Genomic DNA, 15,506 nt, shown 5'->3' with positions numbered 1-15,506 from the left:
TAAACAAAATAAAACATGTGATGAACGAACCACCTATTCTAAAATTTAAAGAAATTCAAGTTGAATCAATGTGTTATCATTTCACACCCAGTAAATTAAGTGAAAGTAAAGCAAATGACAATATCCATTGCTAGCTGCACTTTGGGGAGACAGAGGACATTTGTTTGTCAATGGCAATAAAAACTGGTTAGTTTCTTCTGGAAAGTAATCGGAGAAGGCACATCACAAACAAAAGAATGTTTCACTCAGAAAAATGTACCTCCTAGAAGTTTTCCTAATACAATGAATTTTTAAAGATGTTATATATGAAGATACTTACCATAGCGTTGTTTAAATTTTCGAACACTGGAGACAATTTAATTGCATAGGAGAGGGATTGTTCATTTCAACATTTACAATCCCCTTTCCTATGCAAGCGGTTAGACCTAGGTTAGGAGGGTATCCCACCAAACCATAAAGGATTTTTTTGATAGGAGAATTATTTCACTAAAGAATATTTGAAGGCTATTCCTTTCCAGGAAAAAAAAAAGAAGAAGTGTAATGGTGATGGCTGATACATTGAGAAATGTGCACAAGACAATTAAAAGTGAAAAAAATGAGGGGTGCCTGGGTGGCTCAGTGGGTTAAAGCCTCTGCCTTCCGCTTGGGTCGTGATAACAGGGTCCTGGGCTCGAGCCCCGCATTGGGCTCTCTGCTCGGTGGGGAGCCTACTTCCCCCTCTGTCTCTGCATATCTGCCTACTTGTGATCTCTGTCCAATAAATAAATAAAATCTTTTTTAAAAAAAGTGAAAAAAGTGGAATATAAAAGTATATGAAAATATATAAAACTATGAATAAAGGTGATGTGAAATCCGTTAACATACAGATAAAAATCAGAGAAAAGCTTAACATAATATAAATAGTGAAATGATTTAACCAAAGAATATGAATATTGTTTTTAAGTTGTTTCATTAATAAATAAAAGTAAAATCTAGGTGGAAATTAGAAAAGGTAAGGATGTCTCCTTAAACTCTAACTAGTGTAGGAATCATGTGCTTTTGGTATGCATTTCTCAAATCATACCTTAGCAAGACCACCTACTGAACTCAAAAGTACATTCACCCCACTTGGTGGGGGGACAGAGCAAAAGAAAATTATTTCAGATCTGGGATCTCTGCCACTTTTCTCATTCATTTCCCGAGGATCTTTTTCCCTGAGCAAAAATGCTCAAAGAATTGTGGGTTATTTGAGCAATCTGAAACCAAGTCTCTTTCAACTTATTGGTGTTTACAATGTGCCTGTAACTCTATTGTTGCTTCTGATATCAATTAATATGATTTTTAGCTAAATATCTTTATGATACTTTGTTTAAGAAGTAAAACAAATAGTATTTCAATCAAAACCAGCACCATTCCTCCTTTTACTGATTGTGTGTGTGTGTGTGTGTGTGCGTGCGCGAGCGTGCTTTTCATTTCAGGAACATGTGGGAATGGGTAGGGGTCTTTGGTCTGTAAGTCTTGCTTGCTCAAAGGAGTTTTTGAGGAAAAAGACCATGTGAGTTTCATTTCTCTATGATGTGTTGTTCCCGTATAAACCTCTATTGATGAAAATAATCAAACCAAACAAAAATACCAAGATAACTAGAAAGTAATAGAATTAATTGCTGATTAATTAATAAGGTAAGATAAAAACCAGGGAAGATAAAAAATAAAGGAATGCGTATAAATGAAGTATATGTACTCTTTAGGAAATTTTATCCTAAACCTTTGCTATGCAAATATCTCTTAAGCCATTTATTATTAAGACGCCATTCACACTTTTCATCAAGCATCTCTGTGCTTTTTAACCTCTTACTTTCAGAAAGGGAAAACAAAGTCCTTTCTTACATCCCTTTTGAAAGGGTCATTTGAATGTACGCCCTCTTGTAGTCAGGACTTTGGAAACTTTGCAGACTGACATCACATTTTTACATTAGAAAAGTTGCAGAATGACGGAAGATGGCCAGATTTTTGAAAGAGCAGCTTAGGGTGTCTTGGAGAGTGCTCAAGATGTGGGGCCAGAAGTCTTGGGTGTAAGTTGCTGCTTTGTCCAGCTTTCCTGAACCTCAGAGTCAGCACATAAATAACCAGTTACAAACGATGACAGTGAATGCACTACCAATGCTACACGTTAGTTCTGAGACTCAACCCAATTTTTAAAATTAGGTAACATACGTAAAGGTTACTGTGTGACACAAATTCAAGTTACTACTTTCCCATACCCGAAGGCAATATTTCTTATATTTTAGAATCTGAGTGCTGTTCAAGAATTGAACTCTCGGGGTGCCTGGGTGGCTCAGTGGGTTAAAGCTTCTGCCTTCAGCTCAGGTCATGATCCCAGGGTCCCAGGATTGAGCCCCACATCGGGCTCTCTGCACGGCGGGGAGCCTTCTTCCCCCCCAACCCCCTGCTTCCCTCTCTGCCTACTTGTGATCTCTGTCTGTCAAATAAATAAATAAATAAAATCTTTAAAAAAGAAAAAAAAAAGAATTGAACTCTCAGGCAGCAGGGTTGTCTGTCCATGTTCCAGGCAGCAGGGTTGTCTGTCCATCCTGCCCTGCCTCCCGTGCCCCCACTCCCAAGACAGTAGGCACAAAATGCCAACTTGCAGCAGCCCTCTCCCCCTTTGCTCCCTGCTTGCCTCCCACCCAGAGCCCAGAATCCTGCCCCCTTGCTTCCCACCATTTGTTTCTGCTGGCGTTCAGTGGCCTTCCCCTCAAAGCCACCTCACCACTTCCCGTCTTTCTGTGGGTTGCGTTTGCTCCTATGGTTTTTGCCCTTCCCCATTCCTCAGTCCAGAGACCGTTCCACCTCTGGCCCTCAGAGGTTTGTTAGAGATGGGTCTCAAAGAATGAGTGGGTCTGCTCTCGAGGAAATGGGTGAGAGAAGTCTTTCCTGATAAAGGTAATGGCAGCAGCAAAGACAAGTAGCTAGCTAGACCTTGAGCTCCTAGGCATGATTGGAGGGGCCTGAAAAGGGGGCAGGCAGGAAGATCCAAGTCCCCAGGCAAGGAGAACCCTAAGGATGTTTCCAGCCACCTCCAAGTGGCAGAGAATGGCCAATCATTCTAATGTGCAGTTCTCTAGCAGTTGCTTCCATCCCTGTTTAATCTGTAGAAATTCTACACCAATCTCACCATTAGGGCCGTATCATTACATTTCTATGGAAGTTATTCTCATTCATTTTGAAGAGACTTTCGTTAAAATGTAACACTCAGTGTTGGTGACCATGTGACAAAATCTCCTACTTGGGCTGTGGCAGATATAAATTCCCCAAACCTCCTGCAAGGTAACTCAAGAATATAAGTGCCATCTCCTCTCCATTTCCCCATGACATGGGGAGAAATTGGAGGGAAATTGGAGGGGGAGATGTACCATGAGAGACTATGGACTCTGAAAAACAATCTGAGGGTTTTGAAGGGGTGGAGGGTCGGAGGTTGGGTGAGCCTGGTGGTGGATATTATGGAGGGCACAGATTGCATGGAGCACTGGGTGTGGTGCATAAACAATAAATTCTGTTACATTGAAAAGAAAGTAAATTAAAAAAAAAAAAAGAATACAAGTGCCATAAGGACGGTTTTTTAAAAGTTCGTATTCTCAGACCCAGTCGTTGTGCTTTGAGGAATGTATCCTAAGAAATAATGAAATGTCCACAAAAGGTAGTAGATAGGAGGAGGTCCATGACAAATTTATTGAAAATTGTGAAAATATTGAAAACAGTTTAGGTATCCAACCATTGTTGATTGGTTTAGCTAGGTTAGGGTTCACAGATGATGCTGGATTCTACTGATTGTTAGAACATTCGGTGAGAAGAGTGGGCTACCCTATAAGATGATCCTGGGTGTGTATCTGCATATTTATGGACCCATGACCAGAAAGAAAGAAAAAGCACAGCTCGTTAGTTACGTATCATCACTGCACGGTGAGAAAAAGGGTGGCTTTAGTTATATTTTACCTTATAGGTTTCCCGAGCCTTCATTATTAAGCATTGGTTGCTTTAGTGAGGAAAGGGCTTGAAGAAACTTCCTTTTTAAAGTTTTTTTTTAATTATGTTTAAAATACAAACAACATAAGTTTTACCATTTTAATCACTTTAAGAGTATAATTCAGGGATGTCAATTACATCCACAAGGTTGTGTAACCATGACCGCTATTCTCAAAACTTCTTCATCTTCCCCAAACAGAAACTCAGCATCCATAAGGCAGTAACTTCCCACCCCGTCTCCTCCCACCCCCTGGTTACCTCTGATTTATTTTCTGTCTTTACAAATTTGTCTATTCTAGATATTTTGTATAAGTAAAACTATACAATATGTTTCCTTTTGTATCTGATTTATTTCATTTAACTCAGCGTTTCCAAGGGTCATCCATATTATAGCCTATGTCAGACTTTCTTTGCCTTTAAAGGTTAAATAATAATTCATTGTATGAATATACTACATTTTGCTTATCCATTCATCTGTTGATGGACTCTTGGATTGTTTTCACCTTTTGGCTGTTGAGAATAGTGTTTCTATGAGTACTGGGGTACAAATATCTGTTTAAGTCCCTGTTCTCAATTCTTTGGATGTATATACCCAGGAATGAAGTTGCTAGGTCATTTGATAACCCTCTGATTAAATTTTGAGGAATCTGCTTATTTTTCTTCTTGTTGTTGTTGTTGTTAGAAAATAAAGACATGTTTTCAACCTTGGTGTGATTCCGCTTTAAGGAATATAGAGCAAGAAGGGACACTGTGATATTGATAGGGACCTACTATAAAATTGAACACCTCCAAATGTTCCATGTTTGACATGTGCCCACACCAGCTAGAAACCTAGGCCAACTCTTAGAAAATGTCAATATAAATTTAATTTATCCAAATATCCGTAAGAGCTCCATGTATGCCAAGTATTTCGAGGCCAGAAGCTAAAAGAAACTTTGTGATCAGTAACTCTTTTTGGAATGTTTCAAGTTGCAAAATCACCCCTGAGAAAACCACATCATTTACTTTATTGCGATCTTTTGCCAACACTTAGATCTTTTCCTCACATTTCCACACACTGAATTTTCAATTCCAGGCAAACTCCCTGCTTTTTTTTTTTTTTTTTTTTTTTTTTGAGTTAGGTATCTTTCTTTCTTTTTTTAATCAGAATGTCACTTTCAAAAATTTAGTCTGAATTTCAGTTCTGTTTAGTTTAAGGAAAATTTTTCTTAGGTAACTTGTCAGAAAAGCATCATTGTGTATGACTTGAATATTTTGAAAAATAGAATCATGGGACTTAATAAAGCATATTGTTTTCTCATGGGCTTAAGACATCTACAAAAGATCCAATTCAAATATGAAGTTTAACCTTCCTGAGTTTTTTCCACAAAAATCTTTTCATATTAACCTGGCAAAAGAAAGAAATCTCACCAACAGTTTCCAGGACAGGGGATCTCTCTTCTGGTCTGCTTTGAAAACTCATTCATGCAATGAAAAGGGATAGGAGAAGGGATAAAGTATGGACAGGAAAACAAACATCTTTATAAACATTTGAGTTTCCAACATTTCCGGTTGTACAACCTGATTGTATAATCCAAAACCACAGGTACCTAGGATATATTCCAGAAAAAAAAAATCCAATCCAGTATATTTTATAGTGGATCAGACATATAAAAAAGACTTACACAGAGAATGGGGACATCAGAAGCGGAACATAAAAGTAGAAACTTAATAGGCAAAGGATTTATATCAAGAATGCATAAAGAATTCCTGTAAATCAATAAGAAAAAGACAAACAATTCAGCTTCAAAATTGACAAAGTGTTGAACTGGTAATGCCCAGAAGAGGAAACTGGGATGGCCAATAAGCAAATAAAAATATGCTCAGTTCCACTAGCAGCTAGGGGGATGCAAATGAAAACAACCGTGAAAAGGCATTTTACACTCATGATATCGGTAAAAATAAAGTCTAACAACATCAGGTAATAATAGCATGGAGGCAAAGAAAATAAGGACTCTCCTGATGGGAGTGTAAATTGGTGAAGCCACTTTGAAAAGTAATTTGGAAAAATCTAGAATAGTTTGAAAATGTACTGTGACCCAGCAATTCCGCTGCTAGGTTATTACTCTAGAGAAACTCTTAAACATGCACTGAAGGAAATAAATGCAAATCCCTCCAACTAAGAATAGCCAGTCTTATGGGGAAAATAGAGCTGGGGAAGATCGCTCAAAACCTGTGGAATTTTTGTCACCCAAGAAGTAACAATAACAAAAATGTTTTTAAAATCATGACAAAAACCCAGTAACCGTGAATCCACTGTTGACATTCCACCTGAAAGCCCCAAATGCCTATTTTTGGGGGGTCCTTCCTGGACAGATAGATGTGGACTTTCGTATAAATTTTCATAAAATTAAAAATATGTCCCTCAGGATAGTTGTCTCCTTTTTCCATTATTTTAATACAGGGGGAAGGGATCCAATTTTTTCCTTTTTTTCACCAGCACTCTCAAGCGTTACCTGGCTATGTGTATCTGTGGAAAGCATAATGGTCTTTTAAACCATTTAAACCAGTTGCTGTTTGCTCTGAAGAAAGATACATTTGTAGATTTTCAGCTCAGGTTTGTATTCATTGCTAAGACTTTCTCTTCTAATTGCTTCAAAACAGTAACATATTGGGAAAAATCACACATGAGCCAAAATGACTTCCATTGTTCTTCCAACATTGTTTCCCCCATCTACCAATGGGGTATTAGGTCATTCGTACAAAAAGTTACCCAGGTTGCAAAAAAGATACTCATTATAGCATTGTCTGTCATAGCGAAGAGTTGGACAGGAAGCCTCTGAAAACTTCTCTCTTGGGAATGCGCAAGTAAAACATGGTATATTCAAATTATGGAATATTACATAATGAAGACATACACAAGATCTATAGTATCCACATGAATAGATCTCGAAAACACATATTAAGTTTAACCAGTGAGGTTCAGAATATGTAAAGTTGTTAAATCATGTAAACTAATACTAAGAAGTATGTGCAGTAAAAGTATAAAAATATAGATCAGGATATGGATACATGCCAAAATAATGATCATAGTTTTCTCTGCAGTGGGCCCGAGGCAAATGAAACCAGAGTAAAACCATCTGTAAATTTTATTTCTTTAAAGCGAACAAAGATCTAAAGCAAAAATGAGAAAATGTTATTATTTGCTGCAAATTCTGGCACAGGGATAATGTGTCTCTTCAAAACTTTTCTTCTTACATCTCTAGATTAAAAATGTTCCCAATTAGGGATGCCTGGGTGGCTTAGTCGATTAAGTGTTGGCCTCCAGCTCAGGTCATGATCTCAGGGTCCTGAGATCAAGTCCTGCATCCGGCTCCCTGTTCAATGAGGAGCTGCTTCTCCCTCTACCCCTCCTCTTGCTCATGCTCTGTCTCTTTCACTCTCTTACTCTCAAATAAATAAATAAATAAATAAAATCTTTAAATAAAAATTAAAAGGTTCCCAATTAAAAAGGTAGGAGTTTAACTCAGTTTAGCAGACATGTACTGAATGTTTCCTGTGTGCATACATACCCTAAGTATCACTGGTTTAAAAAAAAAAAAGGTGACACAAACTGCCTACAAACCATTTGCAATGGCGCAGATGGCAAAGAAAGGGTAGGAGGGCATGGAGAAAGAAAAGCTGATTCCACGTCTGGGAACCAGGGCGGCTCCTTCCTGAGAGATGCAGGTTTTGTGGAGTGAATGAGTGAGTAGTGTTCAAGGTGTGGGGGGCGGGGTGGGGGGCATGTTCCTTTAAGGTATGACATATTGTAGATACACTCGGACATTTTAAAAAGCACCTTTCCAAATGAAAACCCAAGAAAATGAGACAAAGGAACCCAATGGTATAATCATAGGTGGCACAGGAAACATTCACTCCACTGATTTTAAATGTTAGTTTAGTAAGACAGAATTTGAGTTCCTCTGTGGAAAAAACACGAATTCCATTTTGCTCAATAAATTCATTTTTTAAAATACTGTATTTGACTTTAAAAAAAAGATTTATTTGTTTATTTATTTGAGGGGGGATGGGGAGGGGCAGAGGAAGAGAGAATTTCAAGCAGATTCCGAGATAAGGGCAGAGCCCATTGTGGGGCTCCATCTCACGACCCCCAAATCATGACCTGAGCCAAAACCAAGAGTCAGACACTTAACTGACTTTTTTAGAGAGAGAAAGAGAGAAAGGCAGGGAGCAGGGTGAGAGAAGGGGCAGGGGGAGGGAGAGGGAGAGAGAAAATCTTAAGCAGGCTCTATCTACATTCAGTGCAGAGCCCCAGGTGGGGCTTGGTCCCATGTCCTGAGCTGAAATCAAGAGTTGGTCACCTGGGGGTGCCTCAGTGGCTCAGTCATTAAGTGTCTGCCTACGGTTCAGGTCATGATCCCAGGGTCCTACGTTTGAACCCCGCATTGGGATCCCTGCTCAGGGGGAAGCTTGCTTCTCCCTCTCCCAGTCCCCCTGCTGGTGTTCCCTCTCTTGCTGTGTCTCTCTGTGTCAAATAAATAAATAAAATCTTACCAAATAAATAAATAAATAAATAAATAAAAGAGTTGGTCACCCAACTGACTGAGTCATCAAAAATACAAAAAATACATTTTTGTATTTTAAAAAATGTTCTCCGTGTCTGTATTTGAGGCAGAATTTTTAACACTTAACATTACAAGTCGTACCACATTGTTCCCTCCTTTGTCCTCTCCTTACACTTCAAGTTTCTCCATCTGTGAAAACGACCATGAAAATAATGACCGCCTCTGTGGGTTAGGGGAAGGAATTCGTACTTCCGACATGACACCCAACCAAAAGTAAGCACCCAACAAAGGTAAGTTCTTTTCTTCCTCTTCCAGAAGAATCTGTATCCAAGCAATAGTTATGTTGCTTGGAACATAAAAAGAAATAAACATTGTCCATTTGTTAACATAGCGTTTCTATTTTATTGCAATATGTTTATCCCACTACAACTTATTTTTATAATTTTGAAAATAATAAAAGGTACAGTCTATTGTAAAGGGTCTGAATTCCAGGCACTTTGTTCTTTCTCACGATGTTCTTATAACACAAGGGTAATAAACTTGGGGTTCAAAGAATATCCATGGAGGGCCTTAGGGGTCCCTGAACCCTAGAAGTTGCAAAAGTTATATGTTTGAATAGAGGCAGATTTTTCCAGGGAGAGGGGCCACAACTTTCAACAGATGACCCCCCCAAAGGGGGCTGTACTCTTATATTGTTGTGTGTCCTTTCTCTGTAATCTGGCTTTTACATTACATACAAAATTTTAAAACTACCTGCCTACCTTTATGATAATGATGAGGGTTAAGGAGGGGGTCGGGAGTGGAGAATGGGGATAAAAGAGAACAAATTAGTAAAATAAGAGAAGAGCCTGACATACAGCCATAAAAGTGAGTCAAACACAGCCCTCTGTGTCTATGCCCTGTTAAAAAGCAAAAAGCCAGCAGCAGCCCAGTGGCAGCTGATCCGTGATAAGCAGGTGAATGGGATGATATTTGTAAGAATATTCAACATATCATCTTTTGTTGGAGAAAATTTTGCTACTGTCTTAGTTGTGAACCAGAGGAAATGTGCAATGAAAATTTAATACCTCTGTTGCAAATGTCAAATTTTAGGAGAGCAAGGAAACATCTCTATTTTTAATGTTCCAAGTGCTGCAGATTTGGGGGAAGAGCTCCGGTTCCTTTGGGAAATGTCCAAACCCCTTTATCTTTCTTCACCCTCACACCCATCCTCCAGTGACCTCGGCAAAGGAAAGTACCATGCACTCTTTTCCCTTTGGTGCCTTTGACCTTGGTGCCTTTTTCTTGGCTGTGGTCTTTGGAGATTCTTCAGGTGTTCCTCCTAGTCCCTCCACCTGAGGTCATGTGGTGATGTGGTGATCCTGTCACACCGGCACCCCCTTTTTCTTCTCATAAGTGGACACTGTTCATCTTCCCATGTGTGGAGGAGGACAATTTTGAGAGATCTCTGAAATTTCTCCTACTCAGGTTGTGGGACTTAGCACCTACCAGCAATTTTTTTTTACTTCTGAAATGGGGGCCTTGGCTGCTCTTCCTTTAGGGAGACCTACAGACCCCAGGACTCCCTCAGGCTCCTACCTCCTTTGCCCTCACTCTCCCCCTCTTTGCTGTCTGCACCATACCGTCTGCTATCAGGCAGTGGTTTTCAAACTTTTTTTTTTTTTTAAGTAGTAGAATTACTCTTTCCAAATGAACTATTGAGCCAAAATCCAATCTGCAAAACAGCTTGAAGCAGAACAGAGCTTGGATGGGGGAACTGGTCATATCTTTACCTACTTAACTTCTGTACCAGGGAGGGGCACTAGGACACTCTTCCCAAATCCTAGGAATGCTACTGAGGAACCCTCCCTGATGGAAGGAAACTAATCAGTCATTGGTCACTCACTCTGTCAAGTGTCTTGATTGCAAAAAACAAAATCCAATTCCAGGCTCACTGATCAGTGAAGGAATTCACTGGAAGGCTGCTGTGTAGCTGAAGATTATAAGGACGACTAGGAAAACAGGCTCAAAAATGGAGAAAGAACCAAGGGCATCTAGATCAGCTGAGCTCCTTCGAAGAAGGAGGGCATGTATGACCCTGCAGTTTTTGCTCCACACGATTCTGAGGTGCTGACCACTAGACTTGTGTGCAGTGTACAACCTGCACAGCCATCCATGACATTCCTAGGCAGGACCCGTGGAATTCCCTTCTAAAAGTGATGATGTTCAGATGCTGGGCTCTCCAAAGCAAAAGTGTCCTTCCTGCTCCAGAGAACCAACAGCTATAAAACCTATTTTAGTTCATTTTACTCTCTCCAAAGCCCCAAAACATCATAAAAATCATTGGGGGAAGCCCTTGTTAAAATGCAGATTTCTAGGCTTTCACCCCTTTAGGATTGCATATGATAAAAACGTTGAAGGTGGCAGTCTGGAAAGTTCTGTTTTACAAGCACCTCCCCTGATTGTGATATGAGTAGTACAAGAAACCGCTCGGCATGCCAAATCTATTATTGCCATTCTTTCTTTTTCTTTTTCTTTTTCTTTTTTTTTTTTTTTAAAGATTATTTATTTATTTGTTCATTGAGAGAAAGAGCGAGCAAGGGTGGGGAGGGACAGAGGAAGAGGGAGAGAGAGAATCCCAAGCAGACTCCCCAGTCAGCGTGGAGCACAATATGGGGCTCGATATGGGGCTCGAACCTGGAGATCATGGCCCAGGCTGAAAGCAAGAGTCAGACACTCAGACTGCACCACCCAGGAGCTCCTGTCATTGCCATTCTACAGATGGGAAAAATTTCACTTGCCCGAGATCATGGAGCAGGCAGTTGGTTTGTTGAATCCAGACCCTTTGGGCTCCAAAGCACATGAACTTTTCATTATACTCAAGTCAGCCGTCTTTGCACCTATTTTCAGGACCTCAGCTCCCTACTGTCCCAGAGCATCACTTCATATATTTTTTTAACCTGATTTAAAGAAAGAAAACACTTAGATTGACTTTAGAAGAAACAAATATTTGTTATTTCCATAAATAGAAAACCAGCATCGTTTGCTACTCACTGTAAATGGGAGGTAATTATAAAAGTGAACTGGCAGCTGTCAATGACAGATCCTCGGGCCACACCTGGAAGGCAGGAGCTTTGGCTATCCTGAAAACAGCCGCCCTTTAACAACGCAGCCTTTACCCTGAGCCTGCTTGCTCCCTCCATAGCTCCCCACTGACAGACAAGCAAACAGGCAATCTTGACCTTCATACTATATACACAAGGTTCTCCTAACCTGAGGTCCAAGAACGGGCTTAGAGGTGAGGTTTCCCCCACCATGGGACGCTTCTTTTCATGCTGCTTGATCTATGTGAACACTTTCCTGGGTTGAGGGTCCAAGGCCTTCTTCTGAGTCTTGAAAGGGTCCATTACACAAAGGAGATTAGGAACTGCTGCTGAAACTGAATGCTTCCGATCTTGATTTTCTCCTTAGCTTGTATCCCCTGACTCTCCCTTTTGGCTAATTTCTCCAAAAGCCCTTTCAGGTGTGGTTTGGTGGTATTCATTTTTCCCATACGGGCTTCAGGACTTATTTTGAAAGGGCATTTTGCCTGTGTTTCCATGAGAGCCCCCTGGAAGCGTACAAGGCACCAGAGGAAGGTCTGGGCTATAAATGAATCACGACATGAAATACCCTCTCCTGGCAAACAGCTCCTCTGTGAATAGTCTGTACCTTTGGTCTGCACCATGTAATAAGTTGGAGCATTTCCCTATAGTTCCCCTTTTTCTTTAAAAAAATTATCAATGGCTCAATAAGTCAATGGATGGCAGATGGTGAGAGTAGGGTTTCTCATTGTTGGAGTGGGAACAAGGGGAGAAAGTTAGAATGAGCCATGTGCTAATGGGTTAGAGCTGGGGGCTGGGTATGAGCCTCTGGCCCGAGTTTATATTTACTTTAATGTACATACAGATATGTGTAAATACACATTAGTATACACACGTTTCCTTGTTCTGCCAGCTAAGAAGTCTTAGAGGCAACAAGCATGTCTAGCACCCAGATGTTGGTTTCTAATAGAATTCTCCATTAGAAGGAATGAGAGCTCTTGGGAAAATGACTGATTCTAGGATTGGGGCAGGAGATAAATAAGATAAACCTGGAATATCTTACAATGCCAGAAAATAAGGAAGACTGGGGAGAAAGACCCCTGAGAACCAAAAAAACTGAATAATGGGGGATATGGCAAAGGGACCGAGGGGATATATCAAAGGAGTTCCCAACAGCCAAAGCTGGGACAAGTTGAACAAAACCAAGTGGTATTGGATTATAACCCCAAATATGAAAAACATATATGAGTCTATACTGAAAGAAATAATGATTCAGGGGGGCGCCTGGGTGGCTCAGTGGGTTAAGCCTCTGCCTTCAGCTCAGGTCATGATCCCAGGGTCCTGGGATCGAATCCCACATCGGGCTCTCTGCTGAGCAGGGAGCCTGCTTCCTTTCCTCTCTCTCTGCCTGCCTCTCTGCCTGCTTGTGATCTCTGTCTGTCAAATAAATAAATAAAATCTTAAAAAAAAAAAAAAGAAATAATGATTCAGGAAATAAATAAATGGGGAGAACAGACAAATCCCCCCATGCAGTAGAACTCCCAACAACTTATGCAGATACGTCACCCTAAAGTGGGAGGGTAACTCCTTCCTCCTTAAGCATAGTGATTTTCTTTCAAAGAGGATAGTATGGAACTAGTATCCAAAATCTATAAAGAACTTATCAAACTCAACACCCAAGGAACAAAGAATCCAATCAAGAAATGGACAGAAGACATGAACAGACATTTCTGCAAAGAAGACATCCAGATGGCCAACAGACCCATGAAAAAGTGCTCCACATCACTGGGCATCAGGGAAACACAAATCAAAACCATAATGAAATACCACCTCACACCAGTCAGAATGGCTAAAATTAACAAGTCTGGAAATGACAGATGTTGGCGAGGGTGTGGAGAAAGGGGGACCCTCCTACACTGTGGGTGGGAATGCAAGCTGGTGCAGTCACTCTGGAAAACAGTATGGAGGTTCCTCAAAAAGTTGAAAATAGAGTTACCTTATGACCCAGCAATCACACTACTGGGTATTTACCTAAAGATGCAAATGTAGTGATCCGAAGGGGCACGTGCACCCGAATGTTTATAGCAGCAATGCCCACAATAGCCAAACTATGGAAAGAGTCAAGATGTCCACTGACAGATGAATGGATAAAGAAGATGTGGTATATATCTACCATGGAATACTTTGCAGCCATCAAAAACTGAAATCTTGCCATTTGCAACGACTTGGATGGAACTAGAGGGTATTATGCTGAGCAAAATAAGTCAATCAGAGAGAGACAATTATCTTATGATCTCTCTGATATGAGGAGTTTGAGAGGCAGGGTGGGGAGTTGTGGAGGGTAGGGAAGGAAAAAATGAAACAAGATGGGATGGGGAGGGGAGACAACCCGTAAGAGACTCTTAATCTCATGAAACTAACTGAGGGCTGCTGGGGTGGAAAGAGATAGGGTGGTGGGGTGATGGACATTTGGGAGGGTATGTGTTATGGTGAGTGCTGTGAAGTGTGTAAGCCTCATGATTCACAGACCTGTACTCCTGGGGCTAATAATACATTATATGTTACTTAAAAAAAATATGATGGGGGCGCCTGGGTGACTCAGTGGGTTAGGGCCTCTGCCTTCGGCTCGGGTCATGATCCCGGGGTCCTGGGATTGAGCCCCACGTTGGGCTCTCTGCTCAGTGGGGAGCCTGCTTCCTCCTCTCTCTCTCTGCCTGTTTCTCTGCCTACTTGTGATCTCTGTCAAATAAATAAATAAAAATCTTTAAAAAAATGATGGTTTGATAATATAAAGGATGGATACATGAATAACCTGATGAAACAAGTACAATAAAAGTATTAATTGTAGAATCTAGGTTGTATATTGTTGCATGTGAGATCACTACAATTTCTTTCAACTTTTTCTATATTTGAACATTTTCATAATAAAATGTTAGAAAAAGCAAAAAAAAAAAAAAAAGAGGATATTATGGAGAGAGAGGGGGAAAGTAGAAAATCTGTAACAGTAGAGAGTCAGTGGAACAATCTGATAAACATGACCTCAGCCGGGTGGTCACAGGCGACATCACCAGGGATAAGTCAGTATGTATCCTTGATAAGATTTGAGGAGAATAGCTCTTTCCCTACATGGTTTTCGTCCCCAAAACACATGAGTCCAGTCTAATCATGAGAAAAAAAACACCAAATTCCAGTTGAGAGACATTCTATAGAATATCTGAGCCGTACTTCTCAAAGCTATCAAGGTCATCAGAAACAAGGGAAGTCTAAGAAGCTATCAAGACCAAGAGAAGTCCAAGGACCTATGATAACTAAATGTGATGTGGGACCCTTGATGGAATGCCGAACAGGAAATAGACATTCGGGGAAAACTGAGAAAATCTAAATAAAGTATGGACTTCAGTGAATCATAATAATATGTCAATATTGGCTCATTAATTGTGACAAATGTGTCTTATTAACATAAGATGTTAATAATAGAGGAAACTGGGCTTGGGGTATACAGGAAATCTCTGTGCTATCTCTGCATTAATCTTTATATCTAAAACTGTTCTAAAATAAAAATAATTATTTAAAAAAAGACAAAAAATTGGGGCAACTTGGTTGCTCACTGGATTAAGCCTCTGCCTTCGGCTCAGGTCATGATCTCGGGGTCCTGGGATCGAGCCCCACATCGGGCTCTCTGCTCAGCAGGGAGCCTGCTTCCTCCTCTCTCTCTGCCTGCCTCTCTGCCTACTTGTGATCTCTGTCTGTCAAATAAATAAATAAAATATTTAAAAAAAGGACAAAAATTATAAAATAGCTCAAACATACAGAAAAGTACAGAAAAGAATTGAACAGACACACATGTACCCATTTTCCAAGTTGAAAAGATACTAATATTTTGCTCTGTTTCAAA

This window comes from Mustela erminea, chromosome 5 (genome assembly GCF_009829155.1).
Source record: "Mustela erminea isolate mMusErm1 chromosome 5, mMusErm1.Pri, whole genome shotgun sequence".
NCBI classification, from domain to species: Eukaryota; Metazoa; Chordata; class Mammalia; order Carnivora; family Mustelidae; genus Mustela; species Mustela erminea.
This window is presented reverse-complemented; position numbering follows the sequence as displayed.